This window comes from Cyanistes caeruleus, chromosome 23 (genome assembly GCF_971803275.1).
Source record: "Cyanistes caeruleus chromosome 23, bCyaCae1.hap1.1, whole genome shotgun sequence".
NCBI lineage: Eukaryota > Metazoa > Chordata > Aves > Passeriformes > Paridae > Cyanistes > Cyanistes caeruleus.
In genome coordinates, this window is record NC_141723.1 from 4,597,507 (window position 1) to 4,619,806 (window position 22,300).

Consider the following 22,300-nt stretch of genomic DNA (forward strand, 5'->3'; position numbering starts at 1 on the left):
TCAGCCTGAATTAAATCACAAACATCAGGGGGCCATTCTCTCTCTGCCACCCCCAAAAAATGCTGCTGCTCCAACAAGAAACCCTCAAAGAGCTCGGGGAGATGGTGACCTCTTATTAGCAGAGCAAGAGCAGCCTTAGTGTGGGCAAATAGAGCCTTAAATCAAAAGCAAAACCAGCTGCCAGCACCTCAGTGGCTCCTGGTGGGGGAACAGTCCCTGCCCTGAGCTCAGAGGGAGCTCTCTGCCCCCACCACCCCACCCCACCAGCTCTTCTCCCACAGCAGCCGGGATGGGAACACATCAGGACTGTTATTTCACACCTGGATTTCCCTGGGGGCTCCATTTGCACCCCGTGGCACAGGAGATGGGGTGTGGGAGGGGCAGGGTTGGATGCTGGTAGCATGGAATGAAAACGGGGAAAAGCACAGCCCAAAGTGCTGCAGTGACCCCTGGCCAGGACCAGACTCCTTTTCCTCCAGCAGCAGCTTCAGCCAGGAAACGCAGCAAAGAACGGTGGGTGCAGAAAGCCTTTGACACATGAAGGGAAAAAACCCCAGAGCACCACACTCTCAGCAATAAACAGTGCAAAATTCACTGTTACTGAGGCTCTGGATTAACTCTGGCCCCGGAACAGGCTCAGATTCTCCATCCTGCAGGACCTCTCCGAGCAGCACTTCCAAGGAGCTGCAAACACCCAAAGCCCCTTCAGATCCAGCTTCTCCCTGAAGCTCGCTGCCTTCTCCCTCTCTCTCCTGCACGACTGCAGCCATCCAAGCCCCCAAAAATCACAGTGCACCTCTCTTGGTGTGGATATTCATCCCAACAGCTCCCTGCTTGGATTTGCTTCACCCTGATGCCTCCCCAGGCCTGGCAGTGCTCATCAGAACTGAAAATGGAAGCAGCTCACCTCCTGTGCTGCCTGCTGCAGCCAGGTTGACGAGTGCCTGTCCTTTTTTCCCTGACTCCCACCTGCATCTGAGCATCCCCCTTTTTTCTCCCATCCCCATGGCTACCAGCACTCTCTGCCAGCTGCCTGCCAAACTCCCCTCCTCGGGGAGGAGGCATCAGTGCCTGCCTTCCCCTGCTCTCAAACTCATTCCCTGGGAATGGATCCTGCTCTTCTCCCCCCCATCTCTCCCCTCTTTATCCAGGCTGTGTTTTTCCCTGTGCCCTGAACTTCCTTGGCAGTGTTTGTCCTGGGGCCATCCCTGCAGAGCAGCGTGGTGCTGTTATCCAGCTCACTGCCCCACGTGGGGACACAGAGCCCCCAGATCAACCTCAGGACCACCAGAAGGGAGGGGGAGAGGCACAGCAAGGAAAGTTTAGTGGGAAATCCCTGGAGGGAACCAGGCAAGGCTTCACTGAGCCACTGCCATCCTCCACGACAGCCTGGCAGCACAGGATCTGCAAGATCCTGGAGAACAGCTGGTTTTCCGTGGCATTTTAACTCAGACCAGCTCAAATCCATTCCCTGGTGTCAACTCCACCAGCCTTGGCCACTCTGCTCCAGCCTCAGCCCAGCAGAAGCTCAGAGAGGAGAAGAGAGGCCTCTTCAGGATCCATTCCCAGGCCACACAGATGAGTGGCAGAACCCTGGCCAGGAAGAATTCCTGCACTAAAAAGGGTTGTTAAATACTGGAAGGGCTACCCTGGGAAGTTTGGAGTCCCCATCCCTGGAGTTGTCCAAAGGAAAAACTGGAGGTGGCACTCAATGCTCTGGGCTGGGGACAAGGTGGGGTTTGGACAGCTTGGACTCAATTGTCTTGGAGGTGTTTTCCAAGCTAAATGTTGGATTCTAAACCTGATTCTGTCCAGTCCTGCCCCCAGCTTCAGCTTCCTGCCCTCCCCATCCCAGAGAGCAGCACATGGAAGCAGAGACAGGAATATCAATGTCTGGGGAAGAGGAGGAGGAGTTAAAAACACTGAGCATTCAGGGCAGGCAGAGGCCACATTTCTGCCTAAAGCCAGGCTGGAGGCAGGAGCAGAGCATCCAAGTCCCAGGGAAAGAATGGATGGTCTCCAGATCCCTGGATTTATGTCAACCTGGAGACCAGACAAGGACCCATTAATTCCTGAGCTGTCCAAGCAAGAATTGGAAGAATGACAACTTCAGCACAATGACTACAATGGCCCGTGTCCCCGGGGTGCCCAGGAGAGGATGCTGGCTCTGCCTGAAACTCCAAGAGAGCTCCCAAATCCCCACATCCCGCCCTCCTCACGCTCCCAGCCAGGAGCCCTCTCCACCCCCGTGCCTTGGGAAGGGCTGATAAAGGAGCTGCCTCTCGAGCCTCTGCTCTTCCTGCAGCCTCCTCCTCCCATCCCTGTCCCTCTCTGCTGCCACTCAGGCAGGAATTGCTCTCTGGGGAGGGATGGGGGGCACAGGATTCTCAAATCCCTCCCTTGGAGCTGACAGCAGCCTTTCAGCCCAACAACAGCTCAAAACGCTGCTGAAGAGAGATATTTTTATGAAAGCTCCTCTCCCCCCACCTTCCCAAAATCATTCTAAGCTCCTTTTCTTAGGCACTTTGAAATAATTAAAGTCTTCCATCAAATTATACTGAAGATCTCTATGAAAAGCCTTTAATTTCCATTCAGTTAATGTAACTCCATCCACCAGATGAACTCTGCAGGGGGCTCTTTTTGTTTGGGGCTTTTCTTTTATCCCATCTCTTTTTTTATTATTATTATTTTTTTTTTCCCCTACTCCTCCTCCTCCTCAAACATCATGCTGGGAAACTTTAATTTGATTTTAGCCTGACTGGAATTTTGGGCTGTGCCACATCCTGCACAGCTGCAGTGGGAATCTCGAGCTCTCCTTAACATTTAATCAGCTCCTGGTGGGCAGCAGCGATGTCTGAGCGTGGGGTGGGGATGTGAGTGAAGTCTCTGAGTGAGCAAGGAACCAGCACCAGAATCTCCCTGGTCCATTGCTCCCTCCCACAGGAGTGCCAGTGTCCCTGGGACTGCACAGCCCTGCACACCCAGGTGTGCCCCTATCCATAGGCCACGTCCCAAACCCACCCTGGGGACCTTGCTCTTTCCCAAGGCTTTTTTAGGGAGCTGTGGAAGCTTTGACATCCCCCAAAAAAACCCTCCAAAATTTTGCAACAAGCTCTGTGAGCAGTCTGTGAGAGTCAGAGCCCTGGCAGGTGGCACTGCCAGCAGCTGCTCAGCAGAAGGGAGATGATGATGACGATGACAAACTCGTGTTTGATTTTCTTGCTGGCAGCGCACGGCAGATGCTGGGACATGGGGTTCAGAGCCCTTTGTGGCATCCCACGGAAGCCACCAGACAAGGAATTATGCAGGAACAAGGGGAATAAAGCTTGCTGACCTTCCAAAACAGCAGGGCTTGATTTAGCAATCACAGCACCAGCAAATTCCAGGAGCTGGGAAAGGCTCTTGGGAGGCAAAGCCTGGCACTGCATCAGGACACCAAGATTTCCTCCCCAGCTCTGCTGCTTGGCCAAACTTTCTCTCCTCATGCATTAATTTTACCACCTGTACCTAGTGAGAATAATGTCACAGACCTCTCCAGAGGAGGTGTCAGGATGAAGAGTGTTCTGCAAGGCTCATACATCATCATTAGCTCTGGCCAGGAATAACCCAGGCGCTGGAAACCTGGAGCAGCGTTTTTCCAGCTGCACTTGGAGTGTGCTTCACTCCTTGCAGCCCTGCTCCTTCTGCCTGGCTGGACTTTATTGCCATTTATTTGCACCACAGAAGCACCCCAAATGAAATCATCACGCCTCCTTGTCCCCAAAAATGATGTTTTGTCAGTCAAATTGAGTCCTGCTCTGCACAGCAAAAAAAAAAAAAAAAAGAGAATCATGGAATATCCTCAGCTGGAAGGGACCCACAAGGATCATCTGAGTCCCTGCACAGCACAACCCCAACAATTCCACCCTGTGCCTCGAAATCCCAAACCAGAACTAGAAGATGCTGCCATTATTTCACACCTAAAGTCTGCAGGCTGCGCTCACAGAAAAGCCTAATATTTAGCAAAACGAGGAATTAACTCATTTCTCTTTCTCTTAATGGCTTTTAACAACATTTCCACCGGGATTTTTGCCCTGTGGTGCAGCAGCTCAGCCATTCCCATCCCCACAGTGGGACAGGGCACTGGAAAATCCACTCCAAGAGCTGCCTGCAGACACAAACCGGGTTACACAAGGTAAATTCCCTCTGCAAAATCACTTCTCTCACCCCAAACCAGAGCAGTGATTCACCAGATGAAGAGACTCTCATAATTCTGCCCCTGACAGCTCAGGACAAGCAACACAGCTCTGGTAGCATCAGGTCAGCTCTGCCTCAGAGCGTGGGCCAGAACAGTGCGGGGATGAAGGTAATTAACGATGTGGTAACGAAGCTGTTTAGTCATCCGCTGTGCCGGCAGTTCATTGCTGGAGTGTGCAAACGGAGAATCAAAGCTGCCAGCAGCGGATCTGGAGCTGCCTGCTGGCCCCACAAGCTCCTGATGGGCTTTGGAGTGGTCTTCTCCAAAAATCCATCTCCATCCCCACCTTTATGGAGTGGTGACCCAGGCAATGAGCCCTTCTCAGCCCTTCTCCATCCTCACTTTTAAAAACCGAGACCCAAAGACCGTCTCCCTTTTCCAGAATCCCAAAGGGATTTCCCAGAATGGTGGCTGACAGGACACTGGATTGACATCACAGGGTAACAATGAGATTTCCCACTGTCCTGATGGAAACCAGGGAAAAAAACACAACAAAAACCACCACAAACAAAATTTCATTAAACAGAGCTTGAAAACTCCTTTCAGGTTTGGACCTTCCAGTAGAACTTAGCGGACTTTGTGGGAATCCAGAGGATCAATTAAAAATAAAATAAATCAATAAATAAAAATAAAATAAATCAAGATTTATGTTTGGCAGCATGTGATCCATCAGGATTTGGGCGAGTACAATGAGGATCAAGGCTCAGCCACGTGCTCAGAAGCCCCATGGAAACATAACCCTGAGTTTTGCACATTCAAGGGGAAAAGGCAGAAAATTTGACATTTTTATTCCTGTTATTCCCACCTCTGGCTCTGCTTGGGGCTGCAAGGGGCAATATCAGAGCTGGGCAGCCAGCAGGGGAATCCTCTTCCCAGGAAATCCACTCCCAAAAATCCCAGCTGCTCCTCCAAGGGCTCCCAGCTGCCTTTGGCAGCCCCAAGGGGCAGCATTCCTCCACTGACAGCCAGGGAAATTCTGGCAAAGCCTGGAAAACTGCCTGCTGGAGTTTTCCAAGGGCTCACCCAGCAGCAGTGCCTGCCACAGCACCGAGGCTGGATCTGGGTGGGTGGGAGCTCTTCGAGCCTGGGACTGAGCCTGAAAATCCAACACACACCCCCCGAGCCTGGGCTACCCACTGCCACTCCACAAAGGCGTTTTTAGCCCCTGTTCCCTACCCCTAAATAACTCCCTGGCTCTCCTTCCCCCGCTGTAAAACCAGATGTATTCCCTACGAGGTTTTTTGGCTTTGGTGCTGCATGGATTTATCCAAAGGAGGCTCAAAAGTGCCATTTTGTCTGTGCCATAACAACCCTGGAAGTCCCAACATGGATTCAAAAAGATGCCTCCAGCCCTCAGAGGGCACCCCCTGACTCCCTGTGTAAGGAGATTTGGGAGGGAGAAGCAAGAAACAACACCAAAAAATTAATTATCACTATCAAAAAAATGTAAATTTTCCATATACTCATACAGAGAACTCAAGGTGTAAAATCTGTGTGCAGAACACAAGTTTGTGGATTTGACAAGAGGCAAGGCACAAACATTCAGGCGTGTGCTTGGAAAACGCTCCTGCGCCCACATTTGGGGCTTATTTCAAATGGTGGAAGACACCCAAGCAATTTCCTGGATGGGAATCACATTTTTGACACCAAAATACACCAAAACCCCAACTCTGGGTTGATTTCAGCCTTTGCAGCAATCAGCCCAAACACCCAGGTGAGTTATTGCTCCCCTGACGCTGAATCCAGATTCTCTCTTCTTCCCTGTCCATTTCTGTCACTATTTTATTGTGAACATTTGTGGTTTAATTTCCACCTCTCCTCTACCTTTTTTTCCCTTCTCCAACACCACTAAAAGCTGGCAGGTTTTAAAATCCCCCAGTATCTCGACAAGAGGAGGGCTGGAACAGCTCCTTTGGGGACAATGGATTCGATTCTCCTGCAGTGTGCCTACAAAGTCAAACCCAAATTCTTCTTTTTTATAGGAATTCATTCAAAGCCTATTGATCTGAGCCTTCATTCTGCTCTTAACAGCCTCTGAGCTGGGGTTTTTTTTTATCAAGGTTTCTAAAATGACACTCAGGTCTGTGCCTTTATCTTTTTAAGCAGCCCCTTTACTCCTCCTTGCCCCAAGTGCTGCTTCCCACGCTCTGACTCCACGGCAAAACCCCACAAACTGCCCCAGATTTGTACCTTTGCTCCCCCACCACCACAGGTGTGGTTCTTCCCAGGAATCCCAGGATTATGGATGCTGGAATTGCTCCCTGGGAGTCATTACAAGCTGTTCCTACCTTGGACCTGGGGACTCCTTATCCCCTGAATTATTCTCCTGCAATCTGCTCAAGGCTTGTGCACAGGGCTCGCGCTTCTGGATGATGACAGTTTGGATTTACTCTGCCTCAAGGTGTGAAAGAGAAAATTCCACATGGGAATCGTTCCCAGGGCACTCACGGGCTCCTGCCTGACCATTCCAGGACAGTGGAATTGCTGATGCACCCAGGGGATCATCCCTTCAAAGTCTGCATTCCAGACTTTGGAGAGTGGCAGCACAACCTTGACAACTCCAGAGCGCAGCAGAAATCTCCAGAGGATTGGGAAACCCTTATCCATGAGCAAAATACAACACCTCCTTTAAAATAGTTTTCTTTATAGCAAATAATGAAAACTATGGGTGCTACCCAAGCCTTGACATCTCCTGGGATTCCCTGCACCATCTCCATTTTCCAGCCTGCAATTCCTCACCCATATTCCCTCACCCAGAGAGCTTTGCTCAGGTGTCACTCCAGACCAGCTGGAGGACAGCTCTCCTTCTCACCCATCTCCCTCCAACAGCAGGCAAGGACACAGCTTGGTGACCCCCAAAAACTCAGGATGTGAGCCCGGGAGAGGCAGCAGACAGACAGACAGACACGGAACGGCGAACACGAGGCTGCTCTGAGCTCACCAGCACGGCTGGGAGAAGCAACAGCCCCGGATTTATGGCCAGGCTGGAATGCCTGGAGGAGCAGCAGGTCAGGGGAACAGGCAGGGAAGAGCAGCAGTAAATCTTGCCTCCCCCACCGCAGCTGGGAACGGCAGGAGGAGCAGAAAATCCTGTCACACCAACCTGAAAGATTCCCCGGTAGCATCACTCTAAAATTTCAGCTCTTTCTATCTATGACTCCTCACATCTGTAGCTCTTTTGGGCTGGGTGATTAACAGGAGATTAATTAGAGGCAAGCAAGGAAGGAGGTTTAGATACAGCAGGGACAGATCACGTCCACAGCCACAGGACTCTGCTCTGAGGACAGGGACACAGCCAAGAAACCCAAGAGCCTTCATTTGAGCCCGCTATCATCCAGATAAAACAGAGTTTTATGCTGGCTTCATGCAAATACGTGGCTTAAAGGCAGATAAAAGAGTCAGCAAGGATAGCAAAAATATGCCAGATCCTGAAGGAAAAAGACATTTTGCTAGTTTTAATAAATAAATCACATTTCCATTCATTCACAAAGTGGATAAACACTCAGCTTGCAGAGCAGGAATTACTCCAGGTTGGTTCCTCCCCTCCCTGTTTGGAAAAGCACTCCAGAATTCAGGCTCTTTTTCACCCAACTGGTGGGAACAGCAGTGCCAGGTGCTATTAATAGTAGCTGAGAGAGCTCTGCTGCTCTCACCAGGGCTCTCTACCCATTCTCACATTTAATTTTCATTCATTAAAGATACAAAACCCCCCCAAAAAAACCACCAACCCCCCCGAAAAAAGCAGGTTTCAAACACAGGCAATGAATTAACACATAGAGGCTTCTCCTCCTGCCGCTTTCCCCTCTGACGACTTTGTTAAAGCAGGAAAATAAGAATTCAGCTGTGGCCAAGAATGGGGCTTAAGAAGTGTTTGTTGTTTCCTGGCTGTTTGTTGTGCTTAATTATAGACGTGTTACAGCTCCCGTGCCCGCCTTCCCCTTCCTGCAGTTACATAATCAGCCTCCAGCACACGCTCCCACCCACCACAACAATATTCCCAAAGAGTCGTTTCCCAGAGTTTTCTACACAGAGAGGCAAAAATGAGGATGCTCCTCAGCCTTGCTGCTTGTGGAGAGGGGCTGGGGTGATCTGGGATGGGCAGAAAGGCTCAAAACCAGAAAAATTCCAGCCCTGTGCTGAGGTTTTATCAGTTGTGGATCTGCTCCCTCATCTTGGTGCTCAAGGTTTGGAGCATCAGTGTCCTGCCTTCCCACCTGAAGGGCTTTTCCAGGTTACAGCTTCACTGTCCCTGGTGATTTATGGGATTTATGAGAATTTTGACAGATCCTGCACTTGCACAGGAGCACATTTAGGCATTGAACCGGACATTCTTCATTACAAAAGAAAAATTCACACACTGTCCATCATAAACAGCCCCAGCCAAAATCCCAAGCTGAGGGAACAATTCCAATGTCACCACACAAAGTCACACTAAAACTAATAAATCTCCAAGATACACAGAGCAACAGGGGACACAACACCAGAGGTGTGGAATCACCCAATGGCTGGGGCTGGAATGGTGGGCTCATCCCACCCCTGCCAGGGCAGGGACACTTCCCACCACCCCAGACTGCTCCAATGGGGCAACTACAGATTCTCTGAGAAAATTATGCCAGGTCCTCACAGGAAACAAAATTTAACTAATACCTCATTTAACCCTACCCTCAAGTTTGAAATCATTCCCCTTTCTCCTGTCCCTGCATGCTGGGATAAACTGGGATGGTTAATCCAACAGGTTCAGTGGAATTGTCACTTCCCCTGGGTTCTGAGCACGTTTGCTGGGCCCAAGGTTTGTTTAGCAAACCAGAAACTGAGTCTGGTTAAGGAAGGGACAGCAGAAAGTGCATGGGAGATGCAGAGCAGCAGGAAACAACGAGCCTGCTCAAACACCTGCAACAAAACCAACTGTTGGGTGACTTTTGAACTCTTCTAGAGTGCAAAGTGCAGAATTAACCCTTTTGGTATGGATCAGGATGTCACTGCTCGCTAAAGCTGTGCCTGGATGCTCAAATCCCTCCTGGAAGCAGAGCTTTGGGAACACGGCACAGACAAGAAACTGGGATAAACCAACAGCGAGGTTGGGGCCCAAATCCAGCTTAACCCAGAAGGTGACAATCCTTGGAAGGATCCACGAGGAAGAAGAGGCAGAGGTGGCCCAGTTTGGGGTCACAGCAGCCCAGTTAAGCCAGCCCCAGGCAGGGACAGAGGAGACTGATCTGTGCTCCTCACATGGACGCACTCAGAGCCTCCAGCAGCCTCACAGATTAATCAAAGCCCCGGCCTCCAGCCAAGCTCCAGCCACAGGAGCCATTTATCACAATAATTAAAAAAAAGGGGAAAAAAAGAGGCAGCATTACAAGGATTCTGGAGCCATCAGTCAAGGAGCAGAAGAGAGGGGAAAAAAGCTTTCCCTGGATTCTTTTTCCACCAACAGATCATTCCCAGCAGCACCATGAGGTGACAGCTCCAGGAACCTGGCACATCACTGGCCTTTCCCTCCTCAAATCCCATCCCCTTGGTGCCTTTTGTTGCAGCCACCTGATCAAAAGGGGGAGGAAAATTTATTAAAAAAAAAAAAAAAAGGATTAAGACATAAAAGTTTATTGATTGATTTAAAATCATGCTTTGAAACAAAACCCTCTGGATTGGAAAGCTTGTATTTCACTGTGGGAAAGGAAGGTAGAACACAGGGAACACACGGAGAAATAAACAGCCTCGTCTCAGAGCATATATTTTGTCTTCATTATGCCCCTGAGAAGGTGTTAATATACAATGTACAACGTATTAATCACCCCTCTAACTTCCAAATGCGAAATGCATCATTAACATTCATGTTGTTTTCAATTAGTTTGCTGGAAGGGAAGGAGGGAACAAAGGTTCCCTCACTAAATTTCTGTTGCGTTCCCAAAGAGTGGGGACTGTAAAAAGCAGCCTGGGTGAAACTCCTGCACTCGCCACCATCCACCAGGGGCTGCTGGCAGCAGGATGCAGGAGGCTTTTAATTGATGTGGCAATTAAAGGAAAAAGCAGGGCTGTGGCTGTGTTTGCAGGCAGGCAGGTAATTTAGAAGTGTAAATTTCCAGGAGTGATTCAAGTGCTTTGGGACGAACTTTCAAAGGGTATCAGCCACCATAAGAGGCAGATAAGCACCTCGTGGGATTTTTAAGAGCCCCTCAACCAAGGCCCCCTGACTCCTGTTGATACTTTCATTTACAAAAAAAGGCTTTGAAGATTTTTTTTTGATCCCAAGCCTTAGAAGTTTTCCAGTTCAGACACAAGCACTTGTACAGAGAAAAGCTGTTTGTTTCTCATTTGTGAGACTCTCATCTTTCACGGGTTCTTTTGCCAAAGGACAGAAGGTTCAAAGTCATTCATTTAGGACACCTGACCTGTCCCCAAAATCAGCTCCATTCAGAGATGTTACCACTGAAATTATTTCATTTCTGGGTCCTGACCACTTCTGGAAGCTCTTAAGAACTGGAAGGGCAGCACCACCAAGAGAGGAGCTGGAAATTTTTCCCTCCAGCCAAATTCTTCAAAGTCTTGTGGCCACTCTTCCAAGAGTTTGGCTTGGGTGGCAAAGCTGGAGCAGCTCAAAAGAGTTGGAAAAGAAGTCTGGAAAAAAAGCTGGATTCTTTTGCTAAAGCAGCTCCCTCTGACAGACCAGTCAGGACTCCTGTGGCTGCCCAGGCCCCCTTCCAAAACAACCAGCCATGGGCCTTCTTGAGCTCATTCCAACTCCAGCTTTATCCTTCAGGAAGAGCATCCAATCACAAGCTAAACTTGCCATTCATGGATAATTGACCACAAGCCTTGGGGGGAGATATTACAGTTTTTAATTACTCTCACTTCTCAGGACCGTCTGTCCTGCTTCGAAGGCAGAGCTTCTTGAGCTCCTGTTCCTTGCAAGTGGCTCTTGCTGTACTTTCTTAGACCAAAAAAATTAAAAAATAAAATAAAGAATAAATAAAAAATGCAGTCACCTTGGCAGTAGGAAGAAAAAAACCCCAGGATTTCATAAAAAGGGAAAGACATCCCAAGCCCAGAGGATGAGTCACATCTGAGATGTCACCTCGAAGGGAACACAGGCCAATCGCTCTCTGCTGACTTAAAGAGATGAAACACCTCAGTGAAGGTAGGGGGGATGGATCCGGGCTGAGGGATGGGAGAAATGAGCTCTTCCCCAAAAAATCCAGCCACCAGCCAGGGAAAACACATCCCCACTCAGTCTCCACAGCAGTCCTATGTTGAAAATGGAATTTAAAAGGTGCCAGAGCTGCAACAGGTCAGAGCCCACCTTGCTCTGGTCACAAATATCCAGCACAAGCACCTCCACCTGCAGGAGCAGAATCCCTCTGTGCTGCTGCCTCCACTCACCAGGCACCAGGAGGCAGCTGCTCTTCCCCAGATTGAGAGGAAAAAAAGAAACAAAAACCTCCCACACCGACAAATTCCATCCTCTCCCTAAGTGACGGGAGCTGTGTGCATCCTCCCTTTAACTGTGGCAGCAAATCCCACTTAATGCCCCTCATCCCAGCACGTGAGCTGCTCAATAAAACAGCCTTTTGTTTAAAAGTGACAGAGCTGCTGCCTCAGCCTCAAATCCAGCACAAAACCACCTCTCTCCCATTTCCTAAAAACCCACGATTCCCCCGTGGAACCTGCACAGCAGCCCCGGGGGGGATCAGCCAAGCCAAAAAAGTTGCCACGTGCTGGAGACCTGAACCCACCCAGTGGAATAGGTTGCTATGGTTCCCAAGATCTGATCCAGAACGATACAGGTATAAAAAAGAGGAAAAAAAAAAAATGCAGTGATTAAAAATAAATAAATAGACAAATCTGGGCCCGGTGCCATGAAAAATGTGAAGTTGTCCTTGACTCCAGAAGCAAATGAGGCATGAAATGTATCAAAATGTGATATTGAATATAAGGATGTATTTAATATTTTACAACACTGGAAATCTTGTTACGAAAGGGTTGGATCATAAATCAAGACAGAGCGGGACCAGTTCTTCCCTTCTCTCCCCTCTCTTTCCCTCCAATTGCTCCTAGAAAAGTTGGAGCAGGGAGGAGAGGGAGCATCACTCCCAGGAAAAGCAGAGCTGCTTGGCTTGTCCATCAGCAGCAATAAACCCTCATTAATAACCTGTTCTGCTCCAAAGTCACTGCTAATTCCTGAAGATGTCCATCCCTCCAGAGCTATTCCCTGCGGAAAGGGCTGAAATACTCAGCCCACAGGAGATCTCTGCCCTCAGTTCATTAACCCCTTGTGTTAATTGCCTACCTGGGCCACCACTTCCCAGCTTCTCACTTATTCTCTGTACAGGAAGATTTGTCCCTGTCCCCCACTGATTTTGCCCCTGGATTTTTACTCTTTTATTGGATGCTGGAGAGCACCAGGAGCTGGGGGAATTCAGTCTGTGGAGCTCCCAGGCAAGAGATGAAACACACATTTCCCTTCTTATTGCCCAGCCACTCTCACTTCTCATCACTGCTTTTGTTTAATCACACCCCTAAAAACGAATAGCAGAAAAAAAATAAGGGAATTTAGGAAAATTGCATCTCCAGTGGAGAAATGGGGGTTTTTATTTATTTTTTTTTAATGCTGCATGCAATGGAAGTAACCCTGTGGTAAATGCAGGTCTGGTACCAAGCACAGGAGCCAAAGCATTGAAATCCCATTCCCTGGTCATGGAAAACGAGCAGTTTTAATTTAAGCACCACCCTGCATGTCAAGTCCTGTTTGTCACCGTGTTAATGGACGTGTTTATTCGCACATTCCCCGGAAAAAACATCCTCCTCCCTCCTCTCAGAGTCCAGAAATGGTGGCACTGACTCCGCCAGGTCCGCCTGCCAAAAATATCCTTTACCCACCTATCTTTCCAACCTGCTTTCCTATGGAAACAGCAAAGCCACCCACAAACAAAGCCACCTGCAGCTCACCGGCCAGAGCCAGCTCCCCCAAACCCTTCCAGCTCCACAAAAACAGAGGCCAGACAATAACCAGGCTCTCAGCATCCTCAGGGCCAGGCAGGATGCAAGGCAAGCTCACTCCTTCCTAGAGAATTTACACACAATCCAGCTTTTTCTGTGGCTGGGGCACTCAGTCAAAGCCTGAAATTATTTAGTTATCAAAGAATCCAACCATGAGAAAGCAATCCATAGGAAACCAGGCTTCATTACTTCCACTGCTGATGATACTACCCTGAAGACTGGGAGAAAAAAAAGGAAAACATTGGTACTTCAAGTGATGGAGCTTCCAACATTTACCTTGAAATTTATTGCCCAGAGTAATTGAATTGCTGGATTGCAAACTAACACCTGCTCAAGGCTTTAAAAAGTTCAGGGAAAAGCAGAGAAAGGCTTTGCTTAAATCACCACCCCTTGCACACACATACAAAAAAAAGAAATAACCAGCAGGAGCAGTTTCCAGCCTGGAGGAGACACCCTGAACTCCCAGGGGGCTACTGGGAGGAAAAAAAACCCAAAAAACAAAGAGAATTCTTTGTTTCAGTCTGAGTAAAACGCTTTGTTCCAATTTCAATATTTATAACCTTAATAAAAAGATGAAACACATTTCAAAACTGAATTCTTCCTTCATGGCAAACAATCAAAGCTCGTTTCTCAGCAGATGCCAAACGAGAACGTTTGCTGTTTTCTAGAATTTTAGCTTAAACACTTCATTTTCCTGAGCATTTGTTTTGTGATGAATTTACTTAAAGCTCCTGAGAGAAGCTGCTCCTTTCTCCAGGTATCAAACAGCTCGAGTGGATCCCTTCTGTTTCGTGATCACTAAGCCAGACCCCCCAGAGTGGTTTCAATCCCCGCTGCACGCATTGACAATGGGGTGTGGAGCCAGGTGGGCTCATCTCCATGTCCTTCCTTCCTTGGAATAAACCCCTGTGCTCCTCTGAGAGCCAGGTGGAGCAGGGAACCCTTCCCAGCAGAGGTTGTGGTGCCTTTGGACTCGCCTTCCTCCTCCCACCCACCCCAGCACAGCCTCCTGCAGCTCCCTGGTGCCGGGGCCACCTCTGGGAACCCAGAGCCACCTCCCAGCACAGCAGGCTGGAGGTTTGGTGGTTGTTCCTCCATCCCTTCAGGCCCTGAGTGTCCCCCCAGCCAGGGAAAATGTAAATTATCCCATAAGGAGTGAGTTTGCCTTGCATCTTGCCTGGCTTGGGGCAGTGCTCCTTGGCTGGGCTCTGCTTTTGTGCCATGGGGAGGATTTGGGGGAGCTGTGCTTTGCTTTTCCTCCTTCCCCGGCCGGACACGACTCCTGCTGGACACAACCCCTGCTCTTTTGCATTAAATTAAGCAGAGAAATACCAGGAAAGCTGGAATTGTCAGGGATAAATGGCCTCCCCCAGAAGATCGCACCTGAAGCTTCTCTGCTACTCCCAAGCTGGTGCTTCTGCTGGAATAAACCCCCTCTCCTCAAATTTTGATTTCCTCCTCTTGTCTCCTCTCCCATCTCCAGGAGCCATTTCCCACCCAGCACTCTCTGCCTCAGCAACTCTGAGTAAAACATATGAAAGTGTCTTTATTCATTTCTCCAAAAAGTAATTAGAAGCAAGAACAGGAGTCAGGAACGTAAACGTTATCCTTCCTAAAGGAAAGCAGATTTCTAATTAGCCAAGAAAGCGGCTTCTGTGGGATTCTTTCTCCAAACAGCTGTTGCCGAGGGATCATCTGTCTCTCTTCTTTTCCTCTTTTGTAGTGAAAAGTTCATTTATTTTAACATATAGAACTGTTGCAGCACCCAATTAAGGCAGGCACGGAATCGAGGAACACGGGAGCAGAATGGAGACAGCTCGGTGAACCCTGAGCACACAGAGGCCACTTAAACCCCCCTCATTCCCCTCTGCTCCACTCAATCCACACAAAAGGTGGGAAAGCAGTGCCAGGACTGGCTCAGCTCAGGAAAAACAGGGAGAAAAAAGTGAATTCCTGGCTGGCTTTAGCCCCTTCTGAGGGGTCAGACAACTTCCATCCAAATATTCCACTTTATTTCTGCTGGCTTCATTTCCTTTCCTCCCTTCTAGGACATGACAAAGCTGATTGGTTTTAAATCATGGTAAAATCAAAGCTGTGCTACCACTTCTCACACACAGGAGATTTTCACATCAAAAAAGACATTTTCCATTAAGGAAGGTTTTTCACAAGGCACCTCTTTCTTAACCATTGTAATTTTTTTTATTATTATTTTTTTTTGGCTTCATTATCACGAAGTTTGACAAGTTCATCTGAAGGAGGGAATGTAAATCACCCCCCACAGAGCTGCAGTGACAAGGGCACATTTTAATTTTGTGCTGAAGGGGACTTTTAAGCAAAACTCCCTATCCAAGGAGGCCCATCCATCCCTGCTGGGATGCACAATTCCAGTCTGAGATAAATCCAGTGGACAACTCTTCTCCGTGATTATTGATGGCCAAGAAAATAAGAATATCTATCTATTATGTTTTCTATTATAGTAATAACAACAATGATGATGATTTAACAAAAATTAATGGGGCTAAGCAAGCCCTGGAATTAATTTTGGCTGCCATTAGAGGGGCGAGGAGCTGGAAATGCCCACCCAAAACTTAATAAAAGGGAAAAACCTCCAAAGCAGGTTGGAGGTGGGTGCTGGTGGAGCCTTCCCAAGGCAGGTACCTGCAATTGGTGGCCCCAAAAGTTCCTGTCTAGGCTCACATCCAAAATTCCTTCAACACATCACATGGGGAGAACAGAGCAACGTGTCCATCTGTGCCACAGGCAGGAGAAGGTGGCTGTGCCGTGCTCAGACATATTGTGCACCTAAGAAATCGCATCAACAAACACACCTACAGAGGCATTCTGTGCTCAGCTGGGTCCTCTCCAGCCCGTCTGGCACAGCTTCCTAAAGAACCAGGACAAACAGCGCAGAGCTGAGCGCTGAAATCCAAATCATCGCCTGATAATCCTGCTGGGTTCGAGCTGCTTCACTTCCACCTGGATAAACCCCCTTGGGATGGCTCAGGTTCCTTCCCAGCCGGTGTTTCCTAGCTTGGAAGGCAGGTTTGGGAGCTTGCAAGTGGAAAAATGAGGGGGAATTGCAGGATACTGACCCAAGTAAAGCCCTTTGTCCAGCTCAAAGCCAGGGGTTGAGGCAGAGCGCGCTCGTGTTTATCAGCTGGAAAAGGTTACACAAAGCAAGCTCAGGGTCTGACCTCTCAAAGTCCACACATGCCCAAAGGCTCTATCACACACGTGGTCCTGTCTGCAGATAAATTCTTCCATGTGGAGAAGGGGAGAAAGGGGAAAAACCCAATTAAAAGGAAATCTGTAAGAGTAAAATCAGAGATAATCCCCGAGCGCTCAGTTACAGCTGCTGCAAACACACAAATAGAGAGAGGAGATCTCTGTCAATGCTCTGGGACCTGGAAACTGGGGAAACCAGACAGGGGAGGGCAGAGAAAGCCCCAAACCAGGGGCACTCAGGTGTCCCCCTGGCACCACAAAGGGCTCTGCTCAGCCTCTGGGGAACACAGGCAAGAGAGAGGTGCAGCTCCAGATTTTCAAATTACAAATTTTCCAATGGCTGGAATGGAGTAGGATCAAAGGAATGCTTTAGGAGTCACTGGGAGAGAGCACAGCAGCAGACATTCCAAAGAAATCCTTTGTTATTATAATAACATCACACCTCCTGCAAAAAAACCCAGTCCCTGGCTCCCTCCCCTCTGCCTCAGCCCTGGTTATTCAGAATATTGACACCAGGTTTCCTCTGCACTCCAGCTCCCATTACACCATCTCAATCCAGCCCATCATAAACATCAGCTTGATTACAGAGCCTGCTGTACATAATAAATGTTTATAATGTATATGTAGGAAGAGAGAGACACCTCAATATTTTTCCTTTGGTAAAGACAAATAGCCTCAAATGTTTAATCAATAAAAATGCCTCTCTGACTCCTGCTGTTATTACAAAGCCTTTCCAGACAGAGTGAAAAAGAACCAGTGCATCTGTGCTGCTGTCAAAGGAGACTCTGGACACATCCTCTGTGCTCCCCAAAGCCCAAACCTCAGCTCTGAGCAAGCTGGAGCTGCACCCCAGCCTTTCCCCAGCACCACTTTAGAGCCTCCAATAAGCAAATGAGGAATGTCCCAGGAAAGGACTCTGCACCTCAGCCAGAAGAGCACAGAACCTTGATTATTCAGTAGGTGGCAATCAGGGAGAGGGATGGACTGGCTGGCAGAGTCCTGGGTGTTGGCATCAGGAGAGCAGGGGGCTGGATCTGTGGGAATTAGGTACATTTTGGGGTCCTTTTTGTGGGAATGAGGTAGTTTTGATATCCTTTCCCCCTAGATTTGTGGGAATGAGGAACATTTTGATATCCTTTTTGTGAGAATGAGGTACATTTTGATCTCTTTTCCCCCTAGATTTGTGGGAATGAGGTACATTCTGAGGTCCTTTCATGCTGGAGGGAACCCTCAGCTCAAAGGACAAAACCCAGGAATTTTGCCAGGCTTAGCTTCTGAGGGGAGCAGCACTTCCAGCAGAGTTTCCTTGAGGAGCAGGGCCTGGGGTGCATTTGGGAATGCTCAGCACATCCAGGAACTCTGCTGGACAAAATTTAAGCCAGGGCAGAGGACAAAGTCATGCCCTTCCTGGGGCGAAAGCAGAAAGAGGAAACCACCTGGGCACATTTGGCTCTCAGGTGCTCACTGGGGGGATATGACCCCTCCAAATTCCCCAAATCTGACCCTGGGAACTGCCTTTGCTCAGCTCTGGTATTTCTCCCATTGCCTCTGTCTGACTCAGAACCTCCCTTGGTGCCAGGGGAAAGCTCCAGGACAAGGGATCCCTTCAGATCCTCGGGAAGATGGAATTTGGATTGACCAGGACACTCCAGACTGTGGCAGCAGGACAAGGAGGAACCCCAGGAGTCAGCAGGATTTCCACACCACCATCCACTCTCTTCTCTACCATTTGCTTCTTCTCAAAGATCTTTTTTCCCCCCTCTTCTTTTCCCTTTCTCTCCCTGGAGACTGTAAATTAACTGGATTTTGTACCCTGTTCTTTCTTCTGGCTCTTTTCCAGATCTCCAGGGTGCCATTCTTTATTTTTTTTTTTTCCCTTCTCCTTGCTGCTCTCTTTCCTTCACCTCTCTGGTTCTCCTGGCTCTCCCCTGGGGTTTCCTGCTCTGCACAGCTCCTGGCTGAAGGACTCATGAGCAGCAGAGCCCAGCCAGGCTGATCTCACCCACACCCTTATCAGCTCCATGTCTCCTTCTCCTCACCCTCTGCTCTCTGCCAGTGAAGCCTGGCTGCCCTTTCTCCTGCAGGTGGCAAGTTCCCAATGGGAAGGGAAAGGGGAAAAGGGGGAAATAAATCACCAGAGCCCACAAAATCCCAGAGATCCCCCGTCAATCAGAGCCTGCCCTTCAGCCCTGTCCAAGCCGAGCAGCTGCTGCCTGGGGAATAGAACTCATTTCAGTTATCAGTGCAGGAGGAGAGATTAGAGATGTTCTGGAGAAGGGAAAATCCAGGCAGTGGAGGAAGAAAAGGTTCTTGCAGAGAGGGAGAGGAGATATTTGCTTGTCAGGCACAAGTAGAAGCAAAGGGATAAAATGGGTTGAGAAGGGAGAAGCCAGACTGCAAGGAGCAAATCCTGCAAACCCCTCTGCCCTGGAGCTCAGCTGATTTTGGGTGAAGAGAAGAAATCAATGCCAAAAGCTTCTTCCCTTTGCTGCAGCAAACAGAGCTGGGAGCCCTTGAACATCCAAACCTGGCAGGGACAGGTCTGCCCAAACCCACCCCTGGCTCTTGAGTGATCTCCTCTCCATCCCACCCTTCCAAAGTCTCGCCCTCAGCCCTTCCCTCTCCTCTCCCAGGAAACCCACACATGGATTTCTACCCCCCAACATCATCCCCAGCTCCCAGATTCACCCCCAGCTCCCAAATCCTGCAGATCCTGCCCCATTCCCTGGGGCTCAGGCCTGGCACAGCTCTCCCTGCTGAGGCACAGGCAGTAACTCATGCCTGCCTAAAAGCTCAGCTGAAGCCCAGCCAGACTCAAAAGGCAGGTGAAATACAGCCCCTGGGATGGTTTGGGAGCAGGAGAGCTAAGCCAGGCCTAAGGAGAGGAGTGAGGGATGCAGGAGATGGAGAGGGGGAGTTGGGAAAGGAGGGGATGCATTTCTGCCTGAGCTCCTTTCATGCTCCATCCACCATGGCCCTGCAAATTCCCTCAAATCTAGGGTGAAAGGAGCTCAAAATGTACCTCATCCCACAATTCTGGGAGGAAAAAACCTCAAAATGTACCTCATCCCATGAATCTGGGAGGAAAAATCTCAAAATGTTCCTCATCCCACAAATCTGTGAGGAAAAAACCTCAAAATGTACCTCATCCCACAAATCTGTGAGGGAAAAATCTCAAAATGTACCTCATCCCACAAATCTGGGAGGAAAAAAACCTCAAAATGTACCTCAAAGTACTACCAATCAGCTCAGAAATCTCACACAGAAACAGAGAGGAAATCAAAGGTTGAAAGGGAAGAAAGTGAGCAGTGGAGTAGATTCAAGCCACAGAATTTCTGCAGAGAAGAGGGGGGAAAAAAAATAAAAATCCAACCTCCTGCTCCTAAAAAGGAAGGAGTGGGCACCACTCAGCTTATGGAGATTTCTCCCTCTGAAAAATTAATCCTGACAATACAAAGATGTGGACAAAAAAAGGAACAACTCTCTGCAGAGCACCCAGGAAAGAGAACGCCAAGTTTGGTCAGGGAAGATGATTATTTTAACATAATCATGCCTCCTCCCAAGGCTTTTGAGAGGACTTGTTTTGTGTTTTCCTCCACTGCAAGGCTGTAATAACCTCACAAACACTCACTCAGCTACAGTAAAAGCCACATCACAACAAAGGCCATTATATGAAACACATTTTCAATAAAACTTTTTTAAAAAAAAAGAGAGAGAGACAAAAACAATAAAGCAAACATTTTCAGAGCAAAACCTCAATCAGTACCTCTTGTCCACCACTTTCAGGGGTGCTGGAGATGGATTTCTACTTACTTTTAAGTAGATCAAGACAAATGTCCACCCTGAATGTCTGAATATTTCCCCTCTCACACCGTTTCCCATCTCTGTTCAGCATCAGCCACCCACATCTCCCTCAGTCCTTAAATGTTTCTGTTGTTCCCCTCAGGAACAATTTTTGGGGGGCATTATCAGCCCTGCAGAAAATGCCCTTTCCATCATCCTGTATTCCCAGGGTCTGGATGGTGGCAGGAGAGGGCAAGACCTCATTTCCTTTCCCAATATTCCCACGTGGATGGAATCACCTTGAGCCAGCAGAGCAATGAGGGCATGGAAATTTCCTCATTTTTGTGCAAAACCATCCCAGTGAGATGCCTGGAAAGGCAGCACCTCCTTTCCAGGACCAGCAGATCATGAACACAACCCTTCCCAAACCTCCCTTGGGATTTTCCATTGGTCCCCTTGGGCTCAGTCAACACTGAATTTTTGAGAGGGAAATGTAAAAGCAGAGGAGAGAGAGCTTAGAGGGGTTAAGTCTCTGCTCAGTCTCATTAAGCAGAGCTTAGGTCATACCCTGAAGCACAAGAACTTATAACTTTCTATTCATTTACGCTCTCACAAGAGCATAAAAGTCCCTAAAAAGGCTGATAAGCCCCATAAATAACAGCTCTAGGTTCCAATTACAGCAGGTGACCAGGAACACCACAGGCTGCTTTTCCATGACACTGGAATTAACCCACATATCAGCAAGTGGAGTTTGACTTGAAATTACCTTTTCTTTCCTGAATAAAAACAGTCTAGAACAGGGAAGGATGGGGGGGACTCCAGGTCCCCCATTTCTCTTTTTTTTCAGGAGAAAACCCCACAGTGGCCTTTTCTTATTCACTGGGTTTTGGAGTTATTGTCACAAGTCCTTAAGATGTCAACAACGAAGAATCCCATTGTTCTTCTAATTAATTCAGCAATCTCAGTGAAATAATACAAGCTGCAATTCTAATTCCAGGCTCACCCCTCGACCACTGGAATCAAGTAATTAAATAACAATCAGCGCTACCACTTGCATTTAGAAGATGGACTGTTCCTTTTTATTGTTGCAATTAGGGAATGCACTCAATAATCGGAATGAAATACAAATTTACCCAGGAGCCCACTAAATTATGACCATTCATACTTTGTTGTCTTTTCATCCTAGCAAGAAAAAAAAAGAAAAGATGGCAATTTTCCCCTTTCCCAGCTTCCTCAGCATTGCCAGCTCCCAGTGCAGGCCCAGCTGTGCAGGCAGCATCTTTCCTTCCTCCCAGTTAGGATAATCTCTGTCTTTTTGATGAAGGTCCCTCATAATCATCTCAGATTTGAATAAATCAGCACAGGGCTGCAGACACACTCACACAGAGTGGGGCTGAGCTGTCCTGGTGCTACTGGACATGGCCAGAAAGGCCCCTCTGAGTGATGGCCAGATCTCATCATCTCATGCAGATGCTAAGTATTATCTACAGAGCAGGAGTAATATTAGAAAAATCCCTGGCTGTTATTTGTTTGAAATTATGATATCTGGCCATAATTGCCACATTTTGGCTCTTCCTCTATCCTACACCTGCACCTCAAGGTCAGGTCTATGAGGCCCTGCACTTTGCATTTCAGTGCCAACACTCCCAATTCCAGCTGAGCTGGAAAAACCCTCTGTGGGGTCAAAGAGGGCATTGCACAAATTATTTGGTGCCATCTAGGGTGGCACTGACCACTGAAATGAAAGGGAACAGATCCCACAAGCAGTGGGGGGAGCCCTGGTCATTGTCAGCCTGCAGCTGAGCCTTCCTGAGGTGGGCTGGGATAAAACCAGGGCCCCCACTCAGAGCTCCTGCCACAGGCAAAACAATCTCAGCTTCAGGAAATTATTACCAACAAAATCAGATTGTGAGGAATAAATACCAGCTTATTTTCTTAAAACAGCTTTGGCAACCCTTTCCTTTTCCCCCCTGGAACTATTTTCTCTGTTACCCAGAGGTGCTCCCACCACTGCTGGAGGTTGGGCCTCAAGTTTGTGGCAAACAAACGCTCCCCAAGCCT

General features: G+C 48.4%; 1 protein-coding gene across 2 annotated transcripts in view; it reads right to left on the reverse strand.

Annotated features, from left to right (window-relative positions):
* The window catches only part of GRIK4 (glutamate ionotropic receptor kainate type subunit 4), a 170,065-nt gene that overhangs the window by 125,669 nt on the left and 22,096 nt on the right, over nucleotides 1–22,300 (reverse strand). The gene's annotated exons all lie outside the window — the stretch shown is intronic.